This window comes from Loxodonta africana, chromosome 4 (genome assembly GCF_030014295.1).
Source record: "Loxodonta africana isolate mLoxAfr1 chromosome 4, mLoxAfr1.hap2, whole genome shotgun sequence".
Classification (NCBI taxonomy): domain Eukaryota; kingdom Metazoa; phylum Chordata; class Mammalia; order Proboscidea; family Elephantidae; genus Loxodonta; species Loxodonta africana.
Window position 1 is genome coordinate 172,690,316 of NC_087345.1, and position 12,847 is coordinate 172,703,162.

Consider the following 12,847-nt stretch of genomic DNA (forward strand, 5'->3'; position numbering starts at 1 on the left):
AGGGTTTTCAATGGCTGATTTTTCAGAATTAGATCACCAGGCTTTCTTCCAAGGTGCCTGTGGGTGGATTCAAGCCTCTAACCCTTCTGGTTAGCAGCTAAGCGCATTAACAGTTCGCACAACCCAAACCCAAACCCAAACCTAAACCCATTGTTGTCAAGTCGATTCCGACTCACAGCAACCCTTTAGGACAGAATAGAACTTGGCCCATAGGGTTTCCAAGGCTGTGATCTTTATGGAAGCAGACTGCCACATCTTTCTCCCATGGAGTGGCTGGTGGGCCGAACTGCCAACCTTTTGGTTAGCACTTAACCACTGTACCACTGGGGCCCCTTGCACCACCCAGGGACACGATGTTTTTAAAGGCTATTCTGGAAGCAGTGAAGAGGATGGGAGGTGGCAGTGGGGGAAGGAAAAACCGCTCTGGGCTCTGACAATAGTCCTAAGGATGAGAGCATCCGCAGGGGAAGTAGGAGGAGAGAGAAAGGCGTGGCTGAGCCAGACTGAGAGGTTCAGGCAGCCAGACTTGGCAGCTGCTGAGATGTGAGTGATGAGCTTAAGCCAGGAGAGGCCCTGGTTTCTGGTTTGGGAGACCAGGTGGATAGTGGTGATGTGATGGTCAGTCAGTAAAGAGGAGCAAGTTTCGTGATGGAAGATGATGAATTTAGTGTTATCTGTCTGGAGTTTCCTGTTCCTGTCAGATATCCTGATACTGTGAACTCCAGAGAATCACTGGTGTCCTGGATTCTGCCCCAGCAGTGGCTGAACTCACTCCAGGAGGGGGCAAAGCAGGAAGAGTACCAAAGCCAGGGAAGTATTCCTAGGAAATATTCAGACATTTGAGGGGGTGAGGTGAGAGGAAAAAGGGACTGTGAAACAACTGAGAAAAGGGGAGTAGTCAGCAAGGTATGGGGAGAGCGGTGTCAAAGAAATGTTTAAAAAGACTATTTCCATGAAGGTAGGAGTGGTCAAGTGGTTAGAAAATATCCATGCCACAGGGGGTCAATTCCAAATGAACCGTCAGAAGCGTCCATGGTTAGGGTCTTGCATTGACCACCAGTTCCTGGGATCTGGTTGTTGTGTGCTGTGTAGTTGATCCTGGCTCATAGCGACCCTGTAGGACAGAGTAGAACTGCCCTCCAGGGTTTTCTAGGCTGTAAGCTTTATGGGAGCAGATTGTCAGGTTTTTTTCCTCCAGCAGAGCAGCTGGTGGGTTCCAACCGCCAGCCTTCCAGTTAGCAGCCAAGAGCTTAATCATTGCACCACCTTCTGGGGTCTGGAGGGAGTTGAAGTCAAATTGCAAAACTGGTGGAGGAGGGAATGGGAAATGGGGGAGGTGGAGACAGTGACTAGGAAAGATTGTTGTTGTTAGCTGCCTTCTAGTTGGCCTCAATTCACAGCAACTCCACATACACCAGACTGCTGTGAGCTATAGGGATTTTTTGAGCTGATTTTTCAGAAGTAGACCGCTGGGCCTTTCTTCCTAGTATGGAAATTTAGTGGTGAGGAAAAGAAGAGAAATAGGTGGGCAAGACTTGGAGGGAGGAGGTGGAATTGAAGGAACTTAAGGGTGGGTGGGAGATGAGAGAAGCAGAGGCATATTTTGGGGCTTGTGGTGCTGTCCCTTTTCACTGAACTGAAAGAAGCCTTGTCTCATCTGTTGTATTACATGACATTGCCCAGAGCTAATCTTTTCTAAAAATAAAAGCCCAGCATAAATTAGTTTGGCCCTCAGAAGTGGCAGTTCAGGGTGTTTGGATTTAGGCTTTATGTTATGGTAGCTGAGAGGATCAAGGGCACTGAAGCTTTCTCGTTCTTCCCATTCTGCCTCTTAGAAGGTCCCACAGTTATACTGCCTTTTAATTTTCAAGAATGAGGCCTCCATGGAATGCCATAGGATTCTGGAGTTCAAACACTTGTTTTCTGTGCTATTTATAGCAGCATTAAAATTTGAGATGTCGCAGCCTCTCCCCGCCTTTCTCAGAGTTCTTGTCTTCTATTTCCAAAGTATAAGTCAGCTTTGGAAAATAATCTTGTGTAGTGGGTTCAACTTCTGAAAATTATCTGGAGGTATCCTGTTCTATTGTTCGGTAGGCCCTGGGTAGTAGAGGTGCCCTGTTTAAGTATCCTTAAAAAACACAACAAACCACTGCTGTCAAGTCCATGCCTATTCTTGGTGACCCCATGTGTGCCAGAGGAGACTGTGCTCCACGGTTTTCAATGGCTGATTTTTCAGAAGTAGATTGCCAGGCCTTTCTTTCAAGGCACCACCGGGTGGACTTTAACCTCCAGTCTTTCAGTTAGCAGCTGAGCGTGTTACTTGTTTGTATCACTGAGTGACTCAAGGATTCGTAGATCCTGCTGAATACAAGTATTTAATTGGAAAAGATTTCTATTGCTTATTCTGTGTCAAATGTTTTACCTTGGATCAATGACTCTTCTACTCTTGTAGGGAAAAAGGAACATTGCCAATCTGAAATTCTTAAGATTGCATTGATGACAGGCAAATTGATACAAATTTATTTAAAGTACAGAATACAGTTAGTAGGCCACTTACAAATAGATCATATTTGGAAGTTTCATTTGAAGTTGGTTTTTGAAGTCGGTGTAATAGTTTAATTGCCCCGTTACATGCATCCCTCCTGTTGTCCTTTTATAGCCTCCTCACCTGCCAACCTCTGATGGCTGCTAAGCTGGTCTCCATGTCTATAGCTTTGTCGTCTTAAACATGAAATGGAATCATACAGCATGTATGATCTTTTGGGATTGGCTCTTTCACTCAACATCATTCCATAGTGATTCATCTAAGCAGTTAATAGGTTGTTCCATTTTTATAGCCGAGTAGTATTCTGTGGTGTGTTTAACCATTCATCCACTGGAGGACATCTGGTTGTTTCTGGTCTGGGGCTGTTATGAATAAAGCTACTGTGAACATTTGCATACAGGTTTCTGTGTGAAAAGCAAGTTTTGTTTCTCTGGAATAAATGCCCAGGAATGAAGTCACTGGGCCATATGGTAGTTGCATTTTTAGTTTTATAAGAAACTGCCAAATTGTTTTCCAGGGTAGCTGTACTATTTTAGCTTCCCACCCTCAGTGTATGAGTGACCCAGTTTCTCCATATCCTTGCCAGCATTTGGTGTTGTCACTATTTTTTATTTTAGCCATTGTGGTAGGTGTGAAGTGATATTTCATTGTGATTTGAATTTGCATTTCCCTAATAGCTAATGATTTTGAATATCTTTTCACATACTTATTTGCCATCTATATATCCTCATCGGTGAAATGTCTCTTTGTATCTTTTGCCGATTTTCTAGTTGGATTTTTTTTTTTTTTTTAGTGTTGAATTTTTGGGAGTTCTTTACATCTATTTTATGTATTTGTCCTTTGTCAGAAAAATTTTCTCCCATTCTGTAGCATGTACTTTCATCCTCTAAAATGATCTTTCAAAGAACAGAAGTGGGCGTTTTGATGAGGTCTAATTTGTCAGTGTTTCCTTTTGTATATTACGCTTTTGGTGTCAAGTCTAAAAACTCTTTGCCTAGTCCGAAATCATATTTTCTCCTGCTTTTTTTTTCCTAAAAATTTCATAGTTGTGTATTTTACTTTTAACTTCATTGTCCTTTATAGTTAATTTTTGTATAAGGTGTGAGGTTTAGGTCAAGGTCATTTTTTTTTTTTTTGTCCATGGAAGTCCAAAACTCAAAATAAAGCTGATGTAATAAACAAGTTATTGGGAAGACTAGTAGTCTACAATATTGTTCTAATATTAGTATTAAGTAATAAACCTGACCCGTTGTTGTCGAGTCCATTCTGACTCATAGCGATCCTGTAGGACAGAGTAGAACTGCCCCATAGGGTTTCCAAGGAGCAGATGGTGGATTTGAACTGCCCATCTTTTGATTAGCAGCCAAGCTCTTAACCACTGTACCAGTAGCATGAGAAATAGTTATTTATATAATATACTCATGTTGGAAGTGCAAAATGATAAACAAAGAAATGGTAACTGCAGAGGGTATGTTGGAGATGTGTAAGTCCTGTGTAAGTTTAGTTGTTACTTCTAATATTAAATCGTAATACATGATTTTCCATTTTCTTCGGGATAATATGAAATCTACTCTCAAACATATCAGTTCTGATTACTGCCATTTTTTTTTTTTTTTTTTTTAGAAAGAAATGAGACAAGAGAGCTTTCTGAGTTAGGCAGACAGTGGAAATATTTAAGAGGGTGTTTAAAGGGATTGCAGAGGTAGAATTAACTAGAATTAGAACAGTCAAAGACAAAACCCAGTTATTATCAAGTCACTTCCGACTCATAGCAACCCCATATGTGTTAGAGTAGAACTGTGCTCCATAGGATTTTAAAGGCTATGATCTTTTGGAAGCAGATTGCCAGGCCTTTCTTCCAAGGTGCTTCAGGGTAGGTCACCAGCCTTTCAGTTAGTAGTTGAGCGCTTAACTGTGCTACCCTGTCACTCCCCAAAGACAAAAAGTACCTTGGAGTATAAAAGAGATGACTGAGAAGAATCATTTTATTAGACTTTAGTGCCTGGCGGTGCTCTTAATTTAAGACAATTTGGTTGCTACAGGGAAGCAGCAAGCAAGAATTTAAGAGGCATACAAAAGTTTGATGTTTATTTTGTGAGAGTTAATCTTTTTTAGGGGAAAAAGCAAAAATAAAATAAAATAAAAGTCCTGCATTGTTGTGGTAGCAGTGATTCAGTTTTTCCTGCTGTCTGTTCTTAAAAGTACCAGTCAACAGTTTTACGTAAGTTTTTCTTTATTTTTACCCTGCTTTTTTTTTTTTTTTTTTTGCTCCAGGAGGGCCCCTGGTGGCTCAATGGTTGAGCGCTGAAAGGTCAGCAGTTCAAACTCACCAGCCTCTCTGCCTAAGAAAGATGTGGCCGTCTACTTCTGTAAAGTTTATAGTCTTAGAAGCCCTATGGGGCAGTTCTGCTGTGTCCTAGAGGGTCACTATGAGCTCCACAGCAACAGTTTTTTTGTTTGTTTGTTTGCTCCATGAGAAGTTTAAAGTAGCTTATGTAAATACATCAAGCAAGGTAAAATTAAGAATGAGTGAAAAGCAAAATTGGTCAAAGGGAAAGTAAGCTGAGGGCCAGGCCTTAGATTAGGGTACAGAAGTCATGCTGGGAGACTGTTTTCTGGAGGTGGGTCAAAACTTTGGCTTGGATAAACAATTTTTAGCCCTTGCACAAAACAGCCATAAAACCGGTGTTTAATTACTGTGCTTGTCCAGGGTATCTGTATCACCTGCCCACAGGACTGTCCCTTTAGGTGGAAGCATTGTCCTGCATGGTTAATTAATAACAGGAATTCAGATTTTGCTGGTGAGGCCTCCACTGAACGATGCAGCTGGTGGTCTGAGAAAGCCAATACCCAGAGGCACACCACCCAGAGGCCCCCAGGCATGCGCAGCAGATAGCTTCTGCCCCAGCACAAGTGTTGGGGAGTTGGGGATTTATGTGGAAGGTTTGGGGAACAATTAAGACTTCCCATTATTCTCGGTAAGAACAGGATGCCTTTTATTGTAAGTACTTTTATAAGCATGGTTTTAATATTTAGTTTTAATGTTTGAAAAATGTAAGTGGCCTTTTAAGAGATGGTGGTGCTTATTGGTTCTTTTTTTTTTTTTTTCCATTAGTTGAGGTTCATCTAGTTTTTAAGTGGGGCGAGCAGCATGAGATCCCTCTGAAGATGGATCTTGCCAGCTCAGAGCATTGTCTTTGGGATTAAGATAAACTGTGTGGTTTCAGGGAAAGTGGTCCAGCACAATTTGTTCTTCTGATAACTGTCTACAACTATTGGAAGTGGTAAGAACATCCAGAGATGCCTGCACAATTGGTAAACTTGTAAATAGCCGTGTGCCATTCTAACGTGTTGTTTATGTGTCTGTGCGCTATCTACTTTTGGAACATTCAATGTCGGAGCCTTATTGATGATTGTTTCCTTTTTTTTCAACTAAAAACTGAGTTTAGAGAAGTGTTTGCCCAGTCAGTTCTGTTCTGTTGTTGCCTGTTCGGTTGACTGCTATTGTATCTTTAATTTCTCTATAAAACTAGCCGAAAGGCAACGTCGACAATCTAATTGCATTTGAAGTAGCTGCTGCCAGGACTGTTGCAACAGCTGATGGGATCCTCTGAGTTTCACAAGCTATTTCGGGTAGATTAGCTGGTATCCATGCTCTCCAGTTCAGTCCATAAAAGGCCCGTCGTCCCGAGCAGAGTTGCCACACTGCTTCTGCTGTTGTCCTCAGAAGCTGAAGCGCGCCTCAGGTTTCACTGATCTGCCCAGTAATGGATGGCCACACCAAGGCCAGATTGGGGAAGTTCAGCATCCAGGACTCCGGGGGACTGAAGACTGCGAGAAGAAGACTTCTTTTTATAATATTTTGGCATGCTTTTTTCAGAGAAACTTTTGGGGTGTAGTCTTCACCCGTATCTACTGAGTTTGGTGCCCACGTGCTTTTTGGAAAGCACCATTCTAAATTTACCCTGTTCTGAATCATCACTTCTGATAGATGTGGTTGCCCTGTTTGCGTTGTGATCTTTGATTTTGTATGCTGTTTACTTGTGCTAACTTTTCACGTTGGAGTTTTTGTTTAGAATTCAAAAGTAGTATTCATTGGAAGGAGACTCAAAGAAAACACCTGAGGACATCCAAAGCCGGATTAAAGGATATAACTTTTTTTTCTTTTAATTAGACCGATAAAGAATTGCAGTGTGAATTTTTTCCCCCCTTTAACTTAGAGGATTATACAGAAATTTGAAGTAAGTGAAAAAATCTTCCTATAAGTCTAAAATAAAGGTTTTGTTTTGTGTTTTAAGTGCCATCTGTCTGAGCATGCTTCCTAAGCGTTTGCTGACTTCAAGCAATGGAATATTCCTGCCAGTATTTACTAGTTATTGCAGCCACTCCTTTAGATACCCTTGGGCAGATTTTTTTTTTTTTGGTTTTGGAAGGACAGGTTTGTTTTTTTTTTTCTTAAAAACAAAAGGACTTACTTTATGGTACAGAGAGGTTTATTACTAACAATTTGATTAATATAACTTTTTAAGTCGGTTCTGTCTAAATATTGACACTTTAAGCTCTGGAATTGAAAGCATGTTCACAGTACAAAGTAGTTGAATAAGTATATTTTGGCGTGGGGGTGGAGATCGGAAGGGCAAGTTTTAGTTCACTCCTGTTGTTGAGACATGTGGAAACGTAAGCCGACAGTCATCCTTTGTGGAATCTTTGTTTCCAGGGTTCTTTGCCTTGGTACTCTCATTCTTCAGACTTGATTTCTGGAACCTCTAAAGTTCCGGAATTTACAAGGAAAATCTCGCTTTAGTTTCTAGATTTTGAACTGTGTTTCATTTTTAAAATCTCCAAGAAAAAAAAATGCTGTGTCAATCTTTGTAAGCCCTAGAGATAGCTATGGTCTCTTGGTAATTTAGTTTGGCGATTTGCTTCTGCTCAAAACTAGCAGTGAGCTAGTTTAGGGTTTATTTGGCTCTTGGTATCAGTTGGAAAAACAGAATATTTATCGAAAAGAATTTAATTGGTGAATACTTCAGGGGTTCTTAAGCTGAGGTAGTCCTGTATCTTGAGGTGGCATTTGGAAATGTTTGAGGGTGTCGGTAGTGAGTTTGGTTTTGGGTTTCTTGGGAGGCATAAACGGTTTAAGCACTCAACTGCTAGCTGAAAGATTAGTTATTCGAATCCACCCAGAGGCACCTAGCAAGAAAGGCCTGGTGACCTACTTCTGAAAGGTCACAGCCAAGAAAACCCTATGGAGTGCAGTTCTATTCTGCAACACAGGGGGTCACCATGAGTCAGAGTAGACTTGACAGCAATTTGACAGGTTGGTTAAGAATTCATTGTAACAGCCTTGCAATGTAGGACGGTCCTATACAACAAAGACTTGCCCAGGTCAAGAAGCCGGTAGTGTCCCCTGTTGAGAAAAACTGCAAGGTAGAAATTATACCTGAATCTTGGGAGAGAAGAAGCAGTATGCTGGGCATATTTGGGCCGCTTCTTCTCAACAAACCAGGTGAACTCTCTCGAGGATGGCCTACCAGGAGCGAATCATCCGTGCCACTCCCAGGAATATGAGAGGGAGGGACGCAGGTGGGCAGAGGGAGGGCACAGCGCCGAGGCTTGTCATTCATGCGTTCTGTCTAGGCAGGAAATGCATGTTAGCCCTCGGGGCAGTGCTTTTTTTGGGGGGGTTGGTCTAGCTCTGGTGCCAGGAGCATAAACTTAGAAGTAAATTTTGGTTAAAGCACACAGTATATAGTGGGCATTGATCTTTCATTCAACAAGTGTGTTTATCATTGCTTGTATGTTTGTGACGTACTGTTTCTTGGTAACCAGACCTCTGGAAGATTTTAGATTTCAATTTAGAGTGAACATCTTTGGCAACACCCGGTCTCAGTTAAAATTCTACAACTGAAGAATTGTATCCAAAGAAAAGGGCCATCTGATTTTACAAGGACGGCCAGAGAGCTACATGAATTGGGGGTCACAGGTTGCGTGGAGGGTGTGGAGGGTTGACCACCAGCAGCCTCTTTTTTTGTTGGGATACAGAAATTAGCTTGATTAGTAGGGCAAGGCACCTCCTCACTCTACGGATGTCTGGGGTTTTAAGACATTTATTTTATGTTAAGCGCTGGTCTCAAGGTGGTATTCCCTTCGACCAGTAGAATTTCCTGATCTGGAGTCTTCCTGGAGCTCTGGGGTTCTTTGTTTTGTGACTCTGAACCAGCAGCCTTGTCGTCATACCTGACTCCCCTCTCTTTAGGTTACCTAGGACTCTACGCCTGTCTCTGAAATGATGCTTGTGCCCACTACCTCTTCTGAAGCCTCCTTATCTCTTACGTGGATTATTGCCTTGGTCTTCGTTGTTCCTTTTGCTCTAAGTTCTGCTCTGTCCCATCCATCCTCAGAACAACCTTGTTGAACAAAGATCTGATCATATCACTTCTCAAAGGCAAAATCCTCAACGGTTCCTCACTGTTTATGGGCCCAAACTCCTTAGCCTCCTCCAAAGTCTCTTTCAATGTCTTCGCTTCCTTGCCTGCCAAGGAAGTGATATCAAGTGAGATCTGCTCAGAAGCTTCCTCTGACCTTTTGTATCTGGGCTCCTAGAGCCTGGAGTCCAGCTTGCCCTGCAGAGCTGATGACACTGTGTCCTGCTGAGGCTTCCCTTTGCCCACAGAGGCATGCTGGCTCTTAGACCTCTTCTTCTCCCAGTGTATAGCCCAGGCCCAATACACAGTGGTGCTCAATAAATGCGAGTTGATTAAATTGAGTTGGATTGCCATGACTTGTAGATTCTTCATGTCAAAATTTAGCTGTGTTCCATAAAATAATTTTGCCATCTTTATATATTATTAGGAACCCTTGGTTGCACAGTGGTTAAAGTGCTTGGCTGCTGACTGAAAAGTTGGCGGTTCGAACCCACTAGCTGCTCTGAGGAAGAAAGGTGTGGCAGCCTGCTTCCATAAAGATTACAGCTTTGGAAATCCTATGGGACAGTTCTACTCTATCCCATAGGGTCACTATGAGTCGGAATCAACTCAGATTCCATGGGTTTTTGGTTATATATTAATCATTCAAGAAGTGGGCATTTTGTGTTACAAGTTCTGTTCCCACCGCCCCTTGCATCTAATAATGCAAGCAGAAAGATTTGTCTTACCATAATAAGCCTGGTGGGGTTTCTGTATCTGAGCTCTTGCCAGCATGGGAAATTAAGGTCCATTCAATGAAGTCAGTCACTTCATTATTGGAACCCTGCCCAAAATGAAGGATTTGTGGTGTGATTTGACTTGTGTGCTTTTCCCAAGCACTGAACTTCATCTTCTCAGGTCAAAGTCAGCAGTGACTGGCACTGTTGACCTGGGAGGAGGAGTGTAGCACCTTGATTGGTTCACAGAGATTTCTGCCTCACTTTTTTTTGGACACTCCCTGGAGTGGTAGGTTTTTGAAAGAGGAATGTGTTTTGCTTTGTAACTTGCTTGTTCTATTTTGAAAGTTGATCCTTTAATCCCAGACAAGTTCGTAACCTCTTTCTGACTGGTTTTTCTGTAAATATAATAAAAGAGATAGTTTTACTATTTGCTTTGCGATGATTGGTTTACTGATGTTACGGCACTGGATTCATTTCAACTCCTATCCCTTGGCACTTAATCTCTATGCTGGATGCTGTGGGGTGAAGACGACGGAAGCATGTTTCCTGGCCCTTGGTGAACTGCTATTCCAGAGGGGTTCAGGCATGTATATAACGAAGCTGTTTTACAAGTCAGGCTGGCAGGAATGACATTTGGTATTACCTGGTGCCAGGCTCAATGCCAAGCTCTCTACCTGCAGTATCTCATTTTAAGCTTTACAATAGCCCCCCAAGAAATGTTAGTATCATTATCCCCATTTTCCAGAAGAAAAATCTGAGGCTTAAAAAGAGGCTTAGGCTAAGTAATTTGCCCAAGGACATATACTATACGAGAGTAGGGCCTGAGTTAGAACCCAGATCTGTTTGACTTCAGTGTTCATAATCATACCCACTGCTTTAAACCAGTGCTTCTCAAACTTTAGTGTGGGTAGGAATCACCTGCAATTTTGTTAACGCGCAGATTCTGATTCAGTAGATCTGGGTGGTACCCGATACTCAGCAAATAAGATCCCAGGTGATGCCGATGACTCTGGTCTGAGGACCAGCTTTTGTGCTGCTAGTTGTTACTAGTGCTCAGTTGACTCTGAGTCCTGGTGACCTCATATACAACAGAAGGGTATCTTGCCCAGTCTGATTTAAATGACGTCCCCGTGGACCACAGATATGGAAACAGCTCGGTCAAATGAAGGATCTGAAGAAGGTCTCTCAGGGTTAGAGATGGCCTTTCAAGGCTAATCTGTTTCTCTTGTTTTCAATCTTTGCCTTTCTCCTGGCCCCTGCTCCTCCTGTTGAAAACATACTCAAATTCCTCCATCCTAAATAAAGCTGTCACCTATGTCTTTCACCACCCGTTTACTCCTCAACACCCACAACTCTGCGGGCGCCGTGCTCTGCTCTCCCAGACCAGGCGTGATCTCCCGGCAGCAGCTTTACTGCGAGCACCCTCTTTGTGAGCGTGTCACCCCAGGCCTCCTGAGGGTGATGGCGCTCTGGCCGCTACACTGAAGTCTCCACAAACTGCTCCTCCCTTCCTCAGAGCTCCTGGCGGCTTCATTTTTTATTGTGGTAAAAAATGTATAACAAAACATTCTCCAATTCAACAATTTTTACATGTATAATTCCATGACTTGGACTACCTTCTTCTTCTTGTGAAACCATTGCCACTATCCTCTTCTAGATGTTTCTACTACCGTGAGCAGGAACTCCGTGCCCCCAAGCAGTGCTTCCCCTTTCTCTCACCTCACCACTAATACGCTATAAAAACAACCCACTAACCCTATATGCTATACCTTTGCCTATTTCGTAGGAGTAGGATCACATAATATTTGTCCTTTCGTGATTTACTTACTTTACTCAGCAGGGTATTTTCAAGGTTCATCCATGTTGTAGCATGTCTCAGGAATTCATTTTTCTTTATGGCTGAGTTATATTCTGTTGCATGTATATACCACATTTTGTTTATCCATTCATCTCTTGATGGACATTTAGGTTGCTCACACCTTTTGGCTACTGTGAATAATGCCGCAGTGAACGATGGTATGTTTTATTTTTTAAAAAATCACTCGTCTCTTCACTTGCGCAGCTATCCCTTCTTAGAGACCATGTTAAGACAAAAATTCTTGGTGCTGCACTTCAGAAGGTGAATTTTATGACCTCTCCATTTGAGACAAAATAGATTTCTTTGGATTTTATAGCTCGTTTTCTCCTGGCTTTAAGGAACTTTTAAATCACCAACAAATCTTACAGTACCCGCTCTTTCTCTAATAATTTGTTAACTTCTCATTAGCTGTGGTAGGCTGGTGTACTAGATAACCAGAGTTGACAGAATTACACATAAAGAAAGAGCAATTAGGTTCTGAGTGACGCCCAAAGGTGTCACTACACCCACACACCTACATACCTATTACACACCTACAGTTTTTGAACAATGTTTTGGTTAATCAGAGGCCTCTTGTTTCTTTCTAGATTTTCAGTTATGTGCTAAGTAAGGTAAGTAGGCAAATATTATATTGTAGGCTTGGATAGATGTTGTCATTAAACAGAAAAATTGTATTGGTATCTTTAGAATTTTTAAAGCTTTCAAATACTTTAAAAATGTTTTACGATCTTGAGTACATAACCTCTTTTTTATACATTCTGAGATACTATACCTAATTTAATCAAAAATTTAAAATACACACATTATACCTGCATTCGTGATACCCATTCACAAAAACAAACAACTCTAGCCAGAACCCAAATGGGAAAGCAGCTGATTTTTCAGTGGCTTCAAATATATTGAATTAAGAAGTATGTTATGAAAGCTAAAATAACTTTTGAAAGATTTATTATGGTTTGTAGTAAGCAAATTTTCTTAGAAAAAAAAATTTTTTTAATGTTTTATACTGGTATTTTAGTTTACATGTGCTAATGTGATCACAAAATCCAGCCACATCAGTTTATTTTGCAGTTGGTTTATTCCCTTTAACAGTTGCTACTACGAAGCCCAAGCAGCTCTGGTGGCACAGTGGTTAAGTGCTCAGCTGCTAACCAAAAAGTCAGCAATTGGGACCCACCAGCTGCTCCATGAGAGAAAGATGTGGCAATCTACCCATAAAGAGTACAGCCTTGGAACCCCTGTGGGGCAGTTGTACTCTGTCCTGTAGGGTAGTAGGAGTCAGAATTGACTAGATTGGCAG

General features: G+C 41.8%; 1 protein-coding gene across 24 annotated transcripts in view; it reads left to right on the forward strand.

Moving 5' to 3' along the window:
* SVIL (supervillin) overlaps positions 1 to 12,847 on the forward strand; it is a 278,042-nt gene that overhangs the window by 88,587 nt on the left and 176,608 nt on the right. The window contains exon 1 of one of the 24 annotated variants that reach the window (XM_064284999.1): positions 5,762 to 5,860. The exons of the other annotated variants lie outside the window; for them this stretch is intronic. The gene's annotated coding sequence lies outside the window, so the exon portion shown is untranslated. Of the gene's footprint in view, positions 1 to 5,761; positions 5,861 to 12,847 lie in introns of those variants that run through there. 24 annotated transcript variants of the gene reach the window in all.